The sequence below is a fragment of the Chiloscyllium plagiosum genome, unplaced genomic scaffold, assembly GCF_037043375.1.
Source record: "Chiloscyllium plagiosum isolate Xiang-an unplaced genomic scaffold, Cpla_swu_hap1 HiC_scaffold_1, whole genome shotgun sequence".
NCBI classification, from domain to species: Eukaryota; Metazoa; Chordata; class Chondrichthyes; order Orectolobiformes; family Hemiscylliidae; genus Chiloscyllium; species Chiloscyllium plagiosum.
Genome location: NW_028270139.1, coordinates 49,658,654 through 49,677,770, shown reverse-complemented (window position 1 = coordinate 49,677,770; position 19,117 = coordinate 49,658,654). Strand labels below are relative to the sequence as shown.

The 19,117-nt window shown below is 42.2% G+C and overlaps 1 long non-coding RNA gene across 1 annotated transcript in view; it reads right to left on the bottom strand.

Annotated features, from left to right (window-relative positions):
• The window catches only part of LOC122551718 (uncharacterized), a 129,413-nt gene that overhangs the window by 51,145 nt on the left and 59,151 nt on the right, over positions 1 to 19,117 (bottom strand). The gene's annotated exons all lie outside the window — the stretch shown is intronic.

Below are 19,117 nucleotides of genomic sequence, written 5' to 3'. Positions count from 1 at the left end.
CATTGTTAACAGCTAACCCGAGAATGCAATTTAAAGAAAAGGGTTTTGTGATTTACACATGAAAGAGGTGAAACTATCATTGTATTCTAACAGATGAAAGGCTTAACAGACAGTCAATTTTTCTACGTATAATTTCAGTTACGTCACACTGTAAATTTTTGCTATAAATTCTGTGTTACAATCGAGCCCTCCACTATCACCTGATGAAGGAGCGTCGCTCCAAAAGCTAGTGTGCTTCCAATTAAACCTGTTGGACTATAACCTGGTGTTGTGTGATTTTTAATTTACTTTCACAAATTATACCTAATTGCTATCATGTACTAAAATGCAATACACAATAAAATATGTGAATATTGGATGAAGTACATTGACAGGGAGGAGAAAGTGAGGACTGCAGATGCTGGAGATCGGAGCTGAAAATGTGTTGCTGGAAAAGCGCAGGAATGCCTGAAGAAGGGCTCATGCCCGAAACGTCGATTCTCCTGCTCCTTGGATGCTGCCTGACCTGCTGCGCTGAATTACACTGACAGCCAGTTTGAAATTGTCAATCTGATTTGTGGCATTTGCGTGCACTGGAAGCATTATATTTTAATATTCAAGATCCTGTGCTTGTTTCAACTAAACAAATTATCTTATAACGATTCGCCACTTCATTTTTCAAGGTAGTTTCCAGTGTCAACCTATCGGCTTTGAAACCTAAGCAAAGCCTGGCAGTTGACAGTCAATCATCATTATCTGCTATACTCTCCAGCAATGCCTTTACCAATCGGAATCCAGTTGTTAATCAATCAGCACTCTCCTCTCATACAGTAATAAAGCTGGTTTTCCCCTTCATTGGTATTTCTTGTGAATTGTCCTGATGTGTGCAAGACAAAAAGCTTTTAACAGCAATGCGCAAAATATACCTTACATAAAATAACAGCTTCTTTGTGTTAATTGGTATTCCTCTGAAAGTTGTGTGGACCCTTGGACCGAGTTAAAGAAAGAAAATGGAGGCAGCAAAATACCTGAACCACAAGTTGATAGTAGCATTTGCTACATTTTGTTTTCCGGCTGTGCAGGCCTCCAAGTCTATGCGCAACAATAACTTCCAGAACTGGAAGTCAATGCTGGGAAGAACATGACAATATTGGTCTGAGGTCATGAACCCTTGGAGCAGCTGCCCCTATGCACAGCTCCAGGGAATGTTGGGAATGTAGACTGTAGTGGGGACATAATGCAACATACAACAGTAAGGAGACAACATTATTGCATTGAAACAAAGTCAGAAAATGCTGGGAAATCTCAACATGTCTGACAGCATCTGTGGAGTGAAAGCAAAGTTAATGTTTCAAGTCCAGTGACCCTTCTTCAGAACTGATTGTAGCTGAGAAAAAGGGGGTAAGGAGGAAAAGTAAACAATAGATGGGAAATGAAGTGCAGAAAGAGAGAGAGAGAAATCAACAGCTATATTCTTCAGTTATACAAGGCCCTCATCCTTGTATGACCCATCTCTCTCACCCCCCTCTTCCTTCCGACTACAGCAACAGGGTTCCCTGATCTTTACTTGCCATCCAGTAGCATTTACATCCAAATGATCATTAGCCAGCTTTTCTGTCACCTCCTGTGGGATGCCATCACCAGACACATATTCACCTTGTCAGCCTTCTGCAAGGACCGTTGCCTGGCCCACTCCTCCTCTTCTGCCAAAACCTACTCACACTCCCATGTCACCTTGCCCTGCAACTGCAGGAGGTGTAACACCTGCCTGTTTAGTTCCTTCCACCTGACTGTCCAAGACCCCAAACACACCTTAAGGTAAAGCAGCGATTTACCTGCGCTTCACTCAATCTAGTCTACTTCATTCACTGCTCACATTGTGGTCTGGGGAGACAAAATGCAAACTGGGTGACTTCTACATTCTGCCCACAAAAGTGACCCTGAGCTTCCAGTTGCCTGACACTTCAATATACAACCATGTTCCTGGGAGAAAGTGAGGACTGCAGATGCTGGAGATCAGAGCTTAAAAATGTGTTGCTGGAAAAGCGCAGCAGGTCAGGCAGCATCAAAGGAGCAGGAGAATTGACGTTTTGGGCATAAGCCCTTCTTCAGGAATGAGGAGGGTGTGCCAAGCAGGCTAAGATAAAGGGTAGGGAGGAGGGACTTAGGGGAGGGGCGTTGGGAATGCGATAGGTGGAAGGAGTTTAAGGTGAGGGTGATAGGCCGGAGAGGGGGTGGGAGCGGAGAGGTCAGGAAGAAGATTGCAGGTCAAGAAGGTGGTGCTGAGTCCGAGGGTTGGGACTGAATAAAGGTGGGTGGAGGGGAAATGAGGAAGCTGGAGAAATCTGCATTCATCCCTTGTGGTTGGAGGGTTCCTAGGCGGAAGATGAGGCACTCTTCCTCCAGGCGTCGTGTTGCCATGGTCTAGCGATGGAGGAGGCCAAGGACCTGCATGTCCTTGGCAAAGTGGGAGGGGGAGTTAAAGTGTTCAGCCACGGGGCAATTGGGTTGGTTGGTGCGGGTGTCCCAGAGGTGTTCTCTGAAACATTCTGCAGTGAATGAAGCGGCCTGTCTCCCCAATGTATAGGAGGCCACATCGGGTGCAGCGGATGCAGTAAATGATGTGTGTGGAGGTGCAGGTGAATTTGTGATTGATATGGAAGGATCCCTTGGGGTCTTGGAGGGAGGTGAGGGGGGAGGTGTGGGCGCAAGTTTTGCATTTCTTGCGGTTGCAGGGAAAGGTGCTGGGAGTGGAGGTTGGTTGGTGGGGGGTGTGGACCTGACGAGGGAGTCACGGAGGGTGTGGTCTTTCCGGAACGCTGATATGGGTGGGGAGGGAAATATATCCTTGGTGGTGGGGCCCATTTGGAGGTGGCGGAAATACATCGTATCATCCTTCATCATTTCCGCCACCTCCAAACAGACCCCACCACCAAGGATATATTTCCCTCCCCACCCCTATCAGCGTTCCGAAAAGACCACTCCCTCCGCGACTCCTTCGTCAGATCCACACCCCCCACCAACCGAACCTCCACTCCCGGCACCTTCCCCTGCAACCGCAAGAAATGCAAAACTTGCGCCCACACCTCCCCCCTCGCTTCCCTCCAAGGCCCCAAGGGATCTTTCCATATCCGTCACAAATTCACCTGCACCTCCACACACATCATTTACTGCATCCGCTGCACCCGATGTGGCCTCCTATATGTTGGGGAGACAGGGTGCCTACTTGCGGAATGTTTCAGAGAACACCTCTGGGACACCCGCACCAACCAACCCAACCGCTCCGTGGCTGAACACTTTAACTCCCTCTCCCACTCTGCCAAGGACATGCAGGTCCTTGGACTCCTCCATCGCCAGACCATGGCAACACGACGCCTGGAGGAAGAGTGCCTCATCTTCCACCTAGGAACCCTCCAACCACAAGGGATGAATGCAGATTTCTCCAGCTTCCTCATTTCCCCTCCCCCCACCTTTTTTCAGTCCCAACCCTCAGACTCAGCACCGCCTTCTTGACCTGCAGTCTTCTTCCTGACCTCCCTGTCCCCACCCCCTCTCCGGCCTATCACCCTCACCTTAACCTCCTTCCACCTATCGCATTCCCAACGCCCCTCCCCCAAGTCCCTCTTCCCTGCCTTTTATCTTAGCTTGCTTGGCACACCCACCTCATTCCTGAAGAAGGGCTTATGCCCGAAACGTCAATTCTCCTGCTCCTTTGATGCTGCCTGACCTGCTGCGCTTTTCCAGCAACACATTTTTAAACCATGTTCCTAGGACAATATCTCAGTCCTCCAGTGTGGCTCAGCACAAGCTGGAAAAACAACATCATTTTCCCCTTGGCAACTCTGCAGCCTTCTGCAGTCAATGTTGAGTTCAATAATTTTAGAGCACCTACTTCCATGTCCTTTACCCGCCTCCACACCTCAGGCCCTGATGTGCTTTCATCACAGCTAACCCATTTTACACCTACTAATGGCCCCTATTATTGGATATCCTTCCTTCCGGCTCACCATTATCCATTCCTGGGTCTGCCTAACTGTTGTACTTCTCTCTCTCTCTCTCTCTCTCTCTCTCTGGGCTCCATCTCCATTTCCTCTTTCCCTTCCTGCCTAAACCCCACCAACTCCAGCACTTATGCAACCTCTTTATAGCTACAACCAGTTCTGAAGAAAAATCACTAGGCCTGAAATGCTAACTCTGCTTTCTTTCGATAGATGCTGCCAGACCTTCTGAATTTCTCTGATTTTCTTTTTGTTTTTGTTTAAGGTGCCTAAGCGGCATGACAAGGTAGATCTAGAGAGATTGTTTTCCCGTGTGGAAGAGACGAAGACAGAGGCATAATCTTAATCAAGTTAGGACAGAGATGAAGAGGAGTTTATTTTCCCTCAGAGGTTGGTGAATCTGTGGAATTCTTTATTGTAAAGGGTTACTAAGGTCATTAAATATTTTCAAATCTGAGATAGACAAGTGTTCAATCATGGGAATCAAAGGTTTGGCAATAAGGCAAGAAAGTGAAGTTGAGGATGGTCAGATTAGCCATGATCTCACTTAATGGTGGAGCAGGCCTAATGGGCTGAATATCCTACTTCTGCTCCTACCAAATATGGCCCGGTCTTTGGGACAGTTCTCCCAATTTTGAAAGAAGTCTCAGATGTGAGTCTGGAGAATCTGACAGGATCAGCAAGTTTGGTGTGTGCCATTATTATCAATGCTGTTAGGTCTATCCAGTTTCATTTGGGTTCTCAGATTTTGTAGTGGTTTGTTACAGCGGATTGGCATTTATGTGTCAGTTACACTGTTGTGGATCTAGAGCCTCTTGTAGGCCAGACATGAGGGTGGAAAAGTTCCCCTTCCTTAGGGGGCATTACGGAAACTCGATATGTGTCACATTGGTAAAAATTAACAGTTTCATGGTCATCATTTGACCATCTTTTTAATTATTAACTGTGCTCAAATTTCACCATCTGTTGTGGTGGGATTCAGACCTAAAGCATTACCCTCAATGTCTGGATTATCAGTAGAGTGAAAGTACCAATATATGACCACTTACACTTGGAAATCAAATCATAATACAGCTTTAATTTGAATCTTTTGATCAAAATATTATTGAATAGTTAAAACAGAGAGAATTGTTTCCAAGTGCAGGAAATTGGGATTCCCGCACTTTCTGGTAGTAGTTATGTCAGTACAGATTCGATGGGTCAAAGGGCCTTTTCTGCCCTGTATGAATCTATGTTGTACATTAGCTACATTGTAGACAACAACTTTCAACAAGTTACACCAGTGGATTCTAGAGACCACTGCCACTTAAATCACCAAACATCATCAAGTTAAGTAGCTGGTGAAAATGTGCCCTGTTTTTCATATGAATTCAAGTTCAAATGTATAGTAGATATTATAGAGTTGAAAGATGTGGGCACACAAAGTCAACCATAGCTTTAATTACTGGTAACATCTGTATAATAGATTAAATCCATCATTTCTATAAAGCAATGCCTATTAATATTCCTTTCAATCGGCTTTGCTACTGAGTTTGCAAATCTTCTGAGAGCTGCAATTTTTTCCCTCCTAGTAACAAAATGGCAGCAAGTAATCACTCAGTGGTATCTATTCTAAGCTGTGGAACAAAGACTGGGGTCTGAAGGATTGGCTCACATACAATGTGCGAAAAGTGATAACGTTTTGTTATTTACAGCCAAAATTCAACAATAAACTCAGACAAAAGAAACTATTTCCATACGCTTAACTGATCTTTGCTCAGTGAAGACATAAAGAGGCAGTTCAACAGAAATAAATTTCCTTAAGTATTGCTAAAGGGAGATTAAAAGTTGAAGTGTTTTGTCTTGCAGTCATCAGAACTAGGACGCAAGTTACAGACTTAAGGAAAAAGGAGACATTTTATGCAGAATGAGGAAATGATGCTGTTAGTTTGGGTCATAATTGACATGGAAACACTGCATGAACAATTAACAGTCAATCTTAATTCTCAGACCAGTCAAGTACATTCTAAATGGTCAGTGCGTCACGGTCAACAATAATTTTCTCCATGAACAGGATGCTGCTACCAAAAGAGATGTCTTGCCGACCACAGAAAAGAGTAACATGGTATATCAGTACAAGTGCCAGAAAGATGCCAATTACGTAGGTCACAACATTTGGTGAACCATATCAAGCATCACATCCCATTTACTATTCCCAGGTGGCAGTATGTTGCTCATGTTATCCAATCCGTGCTCACAAGCCTCAGAAAAGGATCTCCACCACCTAATGTGATTTTGCTACTGGAAAACATTTATTGAATAATCTGGACTGTGCTAAGAGTTACGCTGGAAACCAATTTCAGCCAGGCCCAAGGTGCAATGCATTTGCACATGTTAGAAGTTGTATATATAAATACTGTGGATGCTGTAGGCTAAAGGAATTCATACATGCATTGCACCCTCTTGTCAAAGTAAAAGGGATCATGGTTACAGCTAAACTCTGCTCTATCCCCCTGGCAATGCACTGACCAATGAGAATCTAACTGGCTGGTCTGAGAATTAAGATTGATAGTCAACTCTTCACACTGTATCTCAGGCCAATTGTGGTCCCACGAATCAACATCACCTTCTCGTATGTATAAAATAGTGTCTCTTTGTTCAAGTCTGTTTCTTGCAATCTAATTCTGATAAGGACAAGGAAAAAAGCATTAACTCTATTCTCTTTTCAACAATGTTTAGGTCAGTTTCTAGTTGGACTTTAAAGTGGAAATTCTTCCAAGTGGTCATATTTACACCTTCTGAAACTGATTGTGACATTTTAAATGTCCTTTAATCTTAAGCTAAATTTCTAACCCTGCAGCCTTTCCATTACCTTTGTAGAATTAATGGTCCAGGCTTCTTACTTATCCCAATCATCAACACAACTGTCTTCTATGACTTTGGCATCATTAGACCCATTACTCCAGAGCTGTATTAGCAGCCTAACATCCTTCTCAAGAGTCATAGAGTCATAGAGATACACAGCACAGAAACAGACTCTTCAATCCAACTTGTCCATGCTAACCAGATATCCTAAATTAATCCAGACCCATTTGCAAGCATTTGGTCCATACCCTTCTAAACTCTTCCTATTCATATATCCATCCAGACGCCTATTAAATGCTGTATTTGTACTAGTCTCCACAACTTCCACTGGCAGCTTATTCCATACATACATTGCCCTCTGCATGAAAATGTTGCCTCTTAGGTCCCTTTTAAATCTTGCCCCTTCAACTAATTTCAGTTTATCGAAAGTTCTGCTACTCTTATGTAACCTCCACTAAGTCATAATCTCCTATTAAGCCCATCACCCCATCATTCATAGACTAATATTAACTTCTTCCAAACATCCTTAACTTTACAACAAAAAAACACAAAGAACTACAGATGCTGGAAATCAGAAACAGCAACAGGAATTGCCAGAAACTCAACAGCTCTGTCAGCATCTATGGAGAGAAAACAGAGTTAATGTTTTGGGTCCTTCTTCAGAACTGATTGCGGCTAAGTTGGTACAAATGCTGAAAATGGGGTGGGGAAAGGCGGGATGGGACCATTTGCCACAGCAGATTCGCCGCCGTTGATTAGCCACTGACCTTTGACCGCTGAGGACACTTAGCCACCGCCCATTGGCTACTGAAGATGATTCGCCACTGCAAATAAGTCATATATTTTGAAGCACTCACAGATTTTTTGCCTCAAGAACTACAACCAATACTAGGTTGGTTTGAATTTAATTATATTGGACTCTACAATAGACGTGGCAGTAGCCGAAGGGCACCTTTGTTTTCCCATGATATGTGGTCGGTCTATGAGACAACAATAAACGATGAAGATCGCACAAATAATCACGCTGAAGCCGCTCATTGGAGAATTGCTTTTGTACTCAGAGCTCACCACCCAACCATATGGAAATTTATTGGAACGTTAATGAACGTGCCAAAGGGGCGAGATTTATATATGGAACAGCTGATAGCAGGTTACCCACCACAAATAAAGCTAAAAAAATCGAGACGCAGACAATAGAATAAAAAAAATTGTTCTTGAATACGGTGTAAGAGATTGGAATATCTTAGATAAATAGCGCATAACTATCAAATGAACTGAAATTTCATTGTTTAATATTAATGTGAGATTTTACTGCCATTATTATGATTTTTAAAATATATTTCCATTTTCTGGTTAAATTTTGTAACTCATTTTTATATGTAAACCAATAAAATTATATTTATTTTACCTTTTTTAATCAATATGTAATATGTAGTTGCATAAATAAAGGGGACTGAGAAGTATGAAAGAACAGGTGGGAGGGAAAACAATCAGTACATATATATATTCCCGGTGGCAAATAGTCTCCAGAGGTCAAACGACCCCAGTGGAGAAACGCTGGTGGAGAACCGGCAGTGGCTAATCATCGGCGGTGAATCTGCCGTGGCGCATCGTCACCAACCCAGGAAAAGGGCATAGGAGTAAAAGATAGTTGGGGATGAAGCCGAGAGAGACAGAGAAAGAGCGAGAAAGAGAAAACAGTTGGACAGACAAATGAATGGCTAAATATCAGATTGGGAGAATGAACAGCTGCTAATTGGGATCATAGATGGCTGATAATGGGATGGTTGTTGTAGCAGCCCATGTGATGACAAGGTCTGGTGTGTGAGGGTTGGGGCAAGGATATGGGAGAAATTGCTCAGGCAATTGAACTCGATTTGAGTCCGAAGGCTGCAGAGTCCCCAAAGATAAAATGAGGTCTTATTCTTCCAGTTTGCGCTGAGCTTCACTGGAGCACTGCATCAAGACTGAGTCAGAGATGTTGGCAAGTGAACATGGTGGTGTGTTGATATGGCAGCTGAAAATGTGTTGCTGGAAAAGCGCAGCAGGTCAGGCAGCATCCAAGGAGCAGGAGAATCGACGTTTCGGGCATGAGCCCTTCTTCAGGAATTTTGCGGGTGAATCAACGTTTCAGGCATGAGCCCTTCTTCAGGAATTTTTTCATGTGGCAGGCAACTGCTAGCTCAGGGTCACTTTGTGGACAGAATATAAGTGTTCTGCAAAGCAATTGCCCAGTCTGTGTTTTGTCTCCACATTGTATAGGACACTACATTGTACACAACTGTACAATTTCAAATATTGTGGATAAACTAAATCTTGGATTTGGAGATGCCGGTGTTGGACTGGGGTGTACAAAGTTAAAAATCACACTACACCAGGTTATAGTCCAACAGGTTTAATTGGAAGCACACTAGCTTTCGGAGTGTCGCTCTTTCGGCAAATGATAGTGGAGGGCTCAATCCTAACACACAGAATTTATAGCAAAAATTTACAGTGTGACATACCTGAAATTATACATTGAAAAATTGATTGTCTGTTAAGCCTTTCATCTATTTGAATACAGTGATAGTTTCACTTCTTTCATGTGTAAATCACAAAACCTTTTTTTAAAAAGTTGCATTCTCGGGTTAGCTGTTAACAATGGTGATAGCTAGACAATATGTTGAAGGTGTTGGCCCCCTGTGTTCTCTGTCTATGCCATGATGTTTAGATTGATTCTAATTTAAAAAGTGAGATAACGGAGTTTTACATGAATGCATGCAGTTTTTGAGCTCAGAGTTCTACATGAATGCATGCAGTTTTTGAGCTGAGTACAATGTGACCCTGCAAGTACAAATTCACCCCACAAAATATATGTGTGCATGTGGGTCTTTGCCTGTCGATGCGTGTGTGTCTGTCTGGGTTGGGGGTTGTGAGTGTGAGAAAGTGTATGTGTGTGTGTGTAGTGAGTGTAGAGTGTCTGAAGTCTGTAAGAGGGTGCATGTGTGAGTGTGGGAGTGTGTGTGTCTGTAAGGGTGTTACACTTATTGCTACACAATGCTACACTTCTCCAGCTTCCACCCAAAACATATTAAAACAGCCATCCCTATGGACAAGCCCTACGCATACACCGGATCTGCTCAGATGAGGAGGAACGTGACGGACACCTGGAAGTACTCAGGGATGCCCACACAAGAACAGGGTACAATGCCCAACTCATCGACCACCAGCTCCAATGTGCCACAACAAGGAACCGTAATTACCTCCTCAGGAGACAGACACGTGCTGCAACCGACAGGGTACCCTTCATTGTTCAGTACTTCCCAGGAGCTGAAAAACTACACCATGTTCTTCGTGACCTGCAACACATTATCAATGAGGATGAGCATCTCACCAGGACCTTCCCCACACCTCCACTACTTGCCTTTAAACAACGGCCAAACCTCAAACAGATCGTTGTTCGTAGCAAGCTGCGAGGCTCCCAGGACAACTCCATACAACCCTGTCACGGTGGACGCTGCAAGACGTGTCAGAGTGTGGACATAGATACCACCATTATGCGTGGGAACACCCCCCACCTTGTACATGGCAGGTATTCATGTGACTCAGCCAACGTTGTCTATCTTATACGTTGCAAGCAAGGATGCCCTGAGGCATGGTACATTGGGGAAACCGAGCAAAGGCTACAACAACGGATGAATGGGCACCGCACAACAACCAACAGACCGGAGGGTTCCCTCCCAGTTGGGGAACACTTCAGTGGTCCAGGACATTTGATCTCGGACCTTCGGGTGACCATCCTCCAAGGTGGACTTTGGGACAGGCAGCAGCGAAAAGTGGCCGGGCAGAGGCTGATAGCTAAGTTCGGTACCCATAGGGAGGGCCTCTGCCAGGACCTTGGGTTCATGTCACATTATAAGTGACCACCATTGCACTATACACACACACAGACACTCCTACACACACACACTCCTATACACACATACACACAGACACACATACACACAGACGTGCACACAGACACCTACACACACCCTTACAGACACACACACTCCCACACTCACACATGCACCCCCTCACAGACTACAGACACTCTACACTCACTACACACACACACATACACTTTCTCACACTCACAACTCCAACCCAGACAGACACACACACACACAGACAGACAAAGACCCACATGCACACACATATTTTATGGGGTGAATTTGTACTTGCAGAGTTACATTGTACTTTGCTCAAAAACTGCATGCATTCATGTAGAACTCTGAGCTCAAAACTGCATAAATTCATGTAAAACTCCATTATCTCACTTTTTAGATTAGAATCAATCTAAACATCATGGCATAGACAGAGAACACAGGGGGCCAACACCTTCAACATATTGGTAAAAACAATGACTGCAGATGCTGGAAACCAGATTCTGGATCAATGGTGCTGGAAGAGCACAGCAGTTCAGACAGCATCGAGGAGCTTCAGCCAAATTGACGTTTCGGGCAAAAGCCCTTCATCAGGAATGAAGGCAGAGAGCCTGAAGCGTGGAGAGATAAGCTAGAGGAGGGTGGGGGTGGGGAGAGAGTAGCATAGAGTACAATGGGTGAGTGGGGGAGGAGATGAAGGTGATAGGTCAGGGAGGAGAGGGTGGAGTGGATAGGTGGAAAAGGAGCTGTTGAAGTTGTCCGACCTGCCTAGCTCCTTTTGGAACTATTTTTCTTGGAGAAAAGACTAAGAAGAAATTTAATAGAAGTTTTCAAAATCATGAAGGAGCTGGACAGAGTGGATGAGAAGATACTTTTCCATTCATAAAAGTATCGAAAATGAGAGGGCACAGATTTCAAGTAAATTGCAAAACAAGCAACTGCAATGCAAGAAAACAAAACCTTTTCATACATTGTATTATTGGGTTTGGAATGCACTGCCTGGAATTGTGGTGGAGGCAGGTTCAATTGAGGTAACCAAGTGGGCATCAGATCAATATTTAAATAGAAACAATCTGCAGCGTTTTGTGGAAAAGGCAGGAGAATAACATGAAATCCTGATAGTTCTTCAGAAAGCTGGTGTAGACGTGATAAGCTGAGGGGCCTCCTTCATCACCGTAACAATTCTGTGATTCTGTGATATTCAGAAATTTGCAGATGGGGATCAGGTTTTAAAATTTGATTAATTAGCCTGAGAGACTACGTTTTTCCACATTTTTCACAATCTACGTACAACTTTCAAAGATTTGGAACTACTCCAGACATTTCATACCTCCCCTCCTATGGCATTGTACTGACACAGTAGCAAATGCAGACGAACAGACAGCAGACTGTAATGGATAATACAGGCTACACTGTCCGATTCACTACAGTTAGGTGTGTAGAATACCTACATTTTTTAATGTCAGTTATTTAATGTATGTATTATTCTACTAGTGAATAAGGTGTGTTAAGCACTGCAAGCTTTAAGGTTGAAGCTTACTGGTTTTTTTGTCTATGTGTGAGTCGTGTGAGTTTGGTGGAGTGACTATCCACAAGGCTGAGCAAATTGTCTCACCGGATCTTACCAAACTCTCTGCATTAACTGTTGTTCCCAACCTTACAGTGGGTATCACATCCAATTTTCCAGCAGGTCCTGCTGGCCATGTGGTGCACAGACATGACTTCGTCTTCCCCCAAGGGTCAGCAATGGAGAGCACAACTTCTGACTATTTCAGCCTGACCTGGGATTGCCATCCAGGTTAGACCATTCTCAGCTGTCTGGTGAAGTGCCAGCACTGTAGGAAGATGGTCAATGTGCCACCAGGATAAGTGCCACCATCTTCTCCCTGATACACACACTCATTCTCACTCTGTGACTGGACCCACCTCCCATCAAAAACATGCTCCACCCATTTTCCTGCAGCGTCTTCCCTCCCCGACCCCAAACCCAACATCATTAACCCTGCATGCCCTCTGCGCTAACTACTCACTCAGGTAACATTTCCACCTGCACCAACAGTAATCGCTGAGCCATCCACTTAAATCTTCCATAATATGTGCTCATTTCTCACTTCCTGATGAAAACAGTCCACTATAGGGCAGAAAGATTCAAGACTGTGATGTGTTGTCTGCCATTTGATTTGTCACCCTTTGGCAACAGAGGATCCTGATACTGGCCTCCACCCACCACCACCTCCTGAACCCTGAGTAAGGTTAGACTGGTGTCAGAGGCTACCATTGACTCACTGTACGAAGATCCCCTGAGCATAGGTTGTCCCCCTTTACCTAGACTGAGGCCTGCTGACAACTATGACAAACATCTCAGCTTCATGACTGTACTAAAAGGTACAGCATAACAGTAATAATATGAGCCTGACATCTCTGGCTGAAGGGGTTATGTGCAAAAATACAAGGCAAGACAGGGATGCTTTTTGAGTCTAGGTAGGCTGAAATTGAGTGAGTGTAAGAGAAAAAATAAAGAACCCATGGCTGTTGCCCAGCCTAGTCTCTGAGCTGGATACATGTCCCTGAGCACAGTGTCTTTGTTACATCATAGTTGCCTGTGCAAGTTAAGGTGCAGCATTGAAGTGCCAAAGTGTCCTGTAAGTGGATTGAGGTGTGTTGCATGAATTCCTAAAGGCATGCTGGATGCCATTGTCTATGGACATGGGATATGTATTGCTGGTGCCCCTGGAGTGTGTCTAAGATGTTGGTGCCCAATATACAACATGAAGTAAGATAACCAACCCGTGATAAGTTGGGCTGTTGACCAGTCATTTAACAAACAACAGTGAGCACCAATTGGTAAGTAACTGCTGCCTGGTGAGAATGTTGCTACTCTGCTTGAGAAAGGTGAGTAAATTGCAATGAGATGATCTCAATATTGAGATAGGTCTCACTGAACAACTTACCCAATTCTACCACTTATATCACCACAGGCTACTTCACCCCTTAAGATTCTGCCATTACAAAAAAACATACACACTTTACTTAAGTTAACTACGTTAGCATGCATTTCTAATTTACAGTATAATAAGAACAAACTTTACCTTTAAGTTTGGGTTCTTCAAGTAAAGGATTTACTTCTCTTGCTTCCAAATTTAGGATAATGTTTGGACTTCAGGCTTCCTGCAGTGAGCCTGGCCCTGCTTCAGCGTGTACCAGAAATTTAGCCAGGCACTGCATGTGTTTGCCTGACTATTTAAATTAATAGTCATAAAATCTGTGTAGGGTATGTTCCAATTTCTGATATTCTCAATGGATGGTGTTCGCTGCCAGGATTGCTCAGTCTGTACATTCCTCCTGTAGTAACTTCCTTTTCCTTAATCCAATCCCAGTTCATATTTGTATTTGAAACTTAAACACATTAGTGGGCCTAGGTTTTGACTAAATGAAGAGTTTTGAGTTGGTTAAAATCAGGCCCAATTGCAACTACACTTTCTAAAAGTCAACGTAACAGTTTATGGAATATTTAATCAAATCATCATTTAAGTTGTATTCGCCTTTGTTACAGATGAGTTAGCTCTTCCAGGTAAGTGCTGCACTAATATACAGTTCCTGTCTGTCCACCGAGAATAGATAGGGAAACAGGAAGGTATATTCTGTCTTGACGGAAGGATCGATGATGGGGAGCATAGATTTAAGGTGAGGAGCAGGAGGTTGAAAGGGGATGTGAGAAAAACATTTTCACCCAACGGATGTTGAGAATCTGGAACTCGCTACTTGTAATGGTGGTAGAGGCAGCAAACCTCATAACATTTAAGAAGTAGTGCTGGCAAATGGGACTAGATTAGGTTAGGATATTTCCAAGGGAAAATAGACCCAGCCTATTTAGCTTCTCTTTATATTTCAAACCCTCCTGTCCCAGCAACATCCTTGTGAACCTTTTCTGCACTCTCTCAAGTTTAACAACAACCTTCCTATAGAAGGGCGACCAGAATTATATGCAGTATTCCAAAAACAGTCTCACTAGTGTCCTGTACAGCCACAACATGACATCCCGACTTCTATACTCAATACACTGACCAATAAGGGCAAGCATACCAAATGTTTTCTTCATCTCCTTGTCTACCTGTGACTCCACATTTGAGGAACTATGCACCTGCACTCCAAGATCTCTTAGTTTGGCAACATCCCCCAGTGCCCTGATTTGCCTTACCAAAATACAACACCTCACATTTATCTAAATTAAACTCCATCTGCCACTCCTCAACCCAAATGGGAAGGAGAGCCATTCATGGTAATTGAACCTGAAATGTTGCCATCATGCTGCATTGTAAACTAGCTAACAAACACTCCGTAGACCTTAGTAACCTCTATGACTCTAATACTGAGCTAATTTAAGGCAAATAGCTCTAGTGCCAGCCATATTTTTGAACTCAACAATGTGAGAAACATCCATTGGCTCAACTCTGTGATTTTGCTGCACATGCACATATCAATGCACGTTTATTTCACATTTCAAATTCTATCAGGCATAGAAGTAGAATTGAAATGTGTTGATATAAGGTACCTTTAGTGAAAATGCTAAGTATTTTTTTGTAATGTTGAAAGGGAGAGGTTGCTTAAAAGTTTAAATCATAAAAGAAAAATAAATTAATTGGATACTCAATTTCATCACATCATTTTATTGTTCTCAAAGCTCTGGTTTATTTTGAACATTTTCTGAATCAGCCTATTCAGAGATATTATTACACACCTCTTGAGGAGGTGGGACTTCAACCAAGGAGTCTGGTTTAGGGAGGTGTGGGGCCACTACCGCCACGCCACAAGCATCCTTCAGAGCTGAGATAGAAGGGCCTTCATACAGATTTCAGTTGGCACAGGAGCTGAACATATGCTGTTGCACATTATACTGTCCATATAGTTGAGCTAGCCCTCTACTTTCACGTTAGGTTAATTTGTGCAGAGTAGCTTTAAAGTAATTCAAAGTTTCATAGCATCTAGACTGCTGGCAATAATTGAAATAATACAATTACTGACAATTTAAACATCTGACACTTCAATTTCACTTACTTGCATAATAATTTTGCAGAAGTTATTTGACCAGTCAATTCTCAATTGGTTTCCATTAATAGTAAAAGTTTGCATATTGGCCTTCAATCACTCATTGGTTTGAACATGCTTTCCACTGGTACTATAGCTCATACTGAACTGTTTTCAAATACCATGACATACGTTTTCAATAGACCTTTCTTTTCTAATTATCTGTAAGTCTTTCAGTTAGGATGAAAAGATCCTCTATCACCGTAGGCACACCATTCACTACCTTACTAAATATCCTAGTTTCCCAAAATATGTCCCTGTAAGAATATAACACAAATCTGATCCTCATTGAATAAGTCTTCCTTGCAAACTATTTAAACGTTAGAGTTTTCATGCATGCCAACACAGAAATTTGCAAAATCATTAAAAATCATTAAAACTTTTGGTCATCCTTACTACAGTACAGTAAAATTATCAGAATTTTTCTAAGATTTTCAGTTCCAATTGAGTACTCACTTGACTTTGATCCACTGTTTGTTTTTGAATTTTTCCTCTAGACTGTTTGTAATAAAAATTGATCATTACTATCTTTTCAGCTGTCAAATAGATAGACAGCTGTAGATTAACTGACTTTTTCACCTGCAAGTACATTTTCAGCAATGGTTCATTAACTCAACAGAGAAACCAGTAATGACAAGAACTATGATAGTATTTCCTAAGGAGCTGATTACTACTCTCTTCATCCATTTAGCCACAAGCGAGGCATTAGCAGTTTAGTTGAAATTGTGATACTTCCAACCAAGGAGAATTTGATTAGAAACTTGCAAATTATTAGAGTTGAGAAAGTTTACGGTTCTCATATTTGTGAAAAAATTCATGTTGGCAGGTCAGGAAAGGCCTCATCAAATTGTCTCAACAGTCTAGGGCAGGGATACCAACAGGAGTGAGTTAAGTGGAACCCTAGAGAGTTTAAATAGAGCTCCGATATCTCTGGACTTATGTCTCTGTCATGGATAGTGTCAACCTTACTTTTGTTATGCGCTTAGTTCTTGTTAATTGTATATATTTAGGTAATTTTTAAAAAAAATTCTTACTTTGCATAATAAACATTTTTGTTTTATTGTTAAAGAAACGTGAACATCTTTCAATTATTAATAATTGCTAATAATTAAACAAAAAAATCTATCAAGCCAGGTTTCACTCTGGTATCTGATTTATCCCATATGCCATCAGCTGATGTTGTCACACATTTGTTTCCATTGTGGAAGAGCATGTGCAGCGTATTGCTTGTCTTTATGTAATATTGGTTGCCATTCTTTGTGAAATGTCTATTGAGCAAAACACAGGAACCAATACTCAGTTCTGTATAACTGTGTGAGGCCTGCTCTGTCCGGTCAATTTGGTATAATGGGAGTCTTCATATATCTCAGTCTGAGATGCATGTTATTTTAGTTCTGTAATGCTGTTGGTTCTCTACATTGTTATTGGCTCATTTTTTTGAAACTTACCCAATAATGGAAATATAAGCATCTTATCAAAGAGAGAGTTGGGTCTAGAGTTTGTTCCGGGGCAGAATTTGAATCAAAATTTCATCACTGAGGTATACTAAGGAAAGATTATTTACCTATCCTTAACCTCTTTTTATTTTCACAAATACTGTCTGACCTGCTGAGCTATCCAGCATTTTCGTGTTTTACTTCCACAATTACTTTATCCCCATTTCTTGTTTCTGGGGCCATCCATAACTGGCAGCTTACCCAGGCTGCTTCAATCGCACCTTTCACAAAGCCATGAACTCAATCACCTGGAAGGACAAAGACAGCAGGTAGACCTCCAAGCAACACACCAACCTGACCTGAAACTGTATAGTCATTCCTTCACTGCCCAGGGTGAAATGCAAGAATTCTCTTCTGAGCAGCATTGCAAAGATGCCTAGAGTTAACTTTGTTTTAACAGGCATCTTAAGAACCAGCACTCTTAATAAGCTGGCAAAAATGATACACCTCAAATACTGGAAGTTTACTGTAATATAGCGATCTCTACAGTGTCCAAGTTGTCAGTTGAGGGTGTGAGTGAGAAGGTTTTTAGCTTGTAAGTTTTATTTAAGTGATTTATGCTGTAAATAAAGTATAACAGGGATGTGTGCACCCGTGCATTACGTTTCTATTACTTAGTGCGTGTTTTTACATTGGTTATGACGACCTCTTGATTAACCAGAATATTTGATCAACCAACATACTCCTGGTCCTTTGAATGCCAATTAATAAAAGGGTTGCTGTACATTTCATGGACTGCAGCAGTTGCAAGAAAATGGCTCAACACCACTTTGTCACCTTGGGAGATAAATGCCAGCTTCAAATATCTTATTAAAGAATAATAGTATTTAACCTGCAATATTACCATTCTTTCAATGTTGCAGGATCAAAATACAGCACTGTGAGTGTATCTAAGACCCCTTCTCCAAAGACTGTAGCTGTTCAGGAAAGCAGCAGCTCACCACTACCTTCTCCAGGACAATTAACGTAACCAGTGATGCCAACATCACGCAAACAAATATGAAACATTGATTATAGGCTTACAAAAAATGTTGCGCCTCTCAAACATTGCAGCATGACTTGTGATACTGGCTTACAAAAAACTGTTTTTTTTTATTTGAATTTAAATGTTTCAATCTTTTATTGTGAAATTCTGATTCCACTTTGACCTCCCAAGGAATGCTAAACACAATGACATTCCTGATAGGTAAAGGTATGGCATTAATGATGGAACATTTGTAAAATGACATCTCTCCATCATTAATCTGTTTAACAACATGTGTCTGATCTCACTTCCAGGGAAAAATCCCAGAAATGGCACCAGATGGTAGGCAGGTAGGTGAAGAATTGGCTCCCACAACAATCCCTACTCTCATTGGCACCAAAACATCCCAACAATTAACTCTAAAGTCTGGCAGTGATCCTAGTGCCATCTTGGGTTATTCTGAAGAGCAGATAAATTAACAGAAATATTATTGTAAATTAAGAGTAGGAATTCCAAATGTTGGGAGGTATCCTAACCCCACAATCTATCAGGAACTAATTAGACTCATCTGCAACATCTTTGCAAACATAGCAGAAATCTCCTCACCAGGTGTAGAACATGCAGGGTGGAGTGTCCTCACACAGCAGTAATAAGACATTAGTATGAAGCATTAGCACCAAACGAATTTAGTAATAATTTAGTCAGAGGTGTTTGTGTTTGTGCATGTCTCAGAAAACTCAATATCAACCTGCTGTTTGAATGGAACATCCTGTGGTGATACAATTCTTTGTAGGTGTTAATTACCTCAAAGCCTCAAAAAAAAACTATTTAGAGTAATTCAGCTGC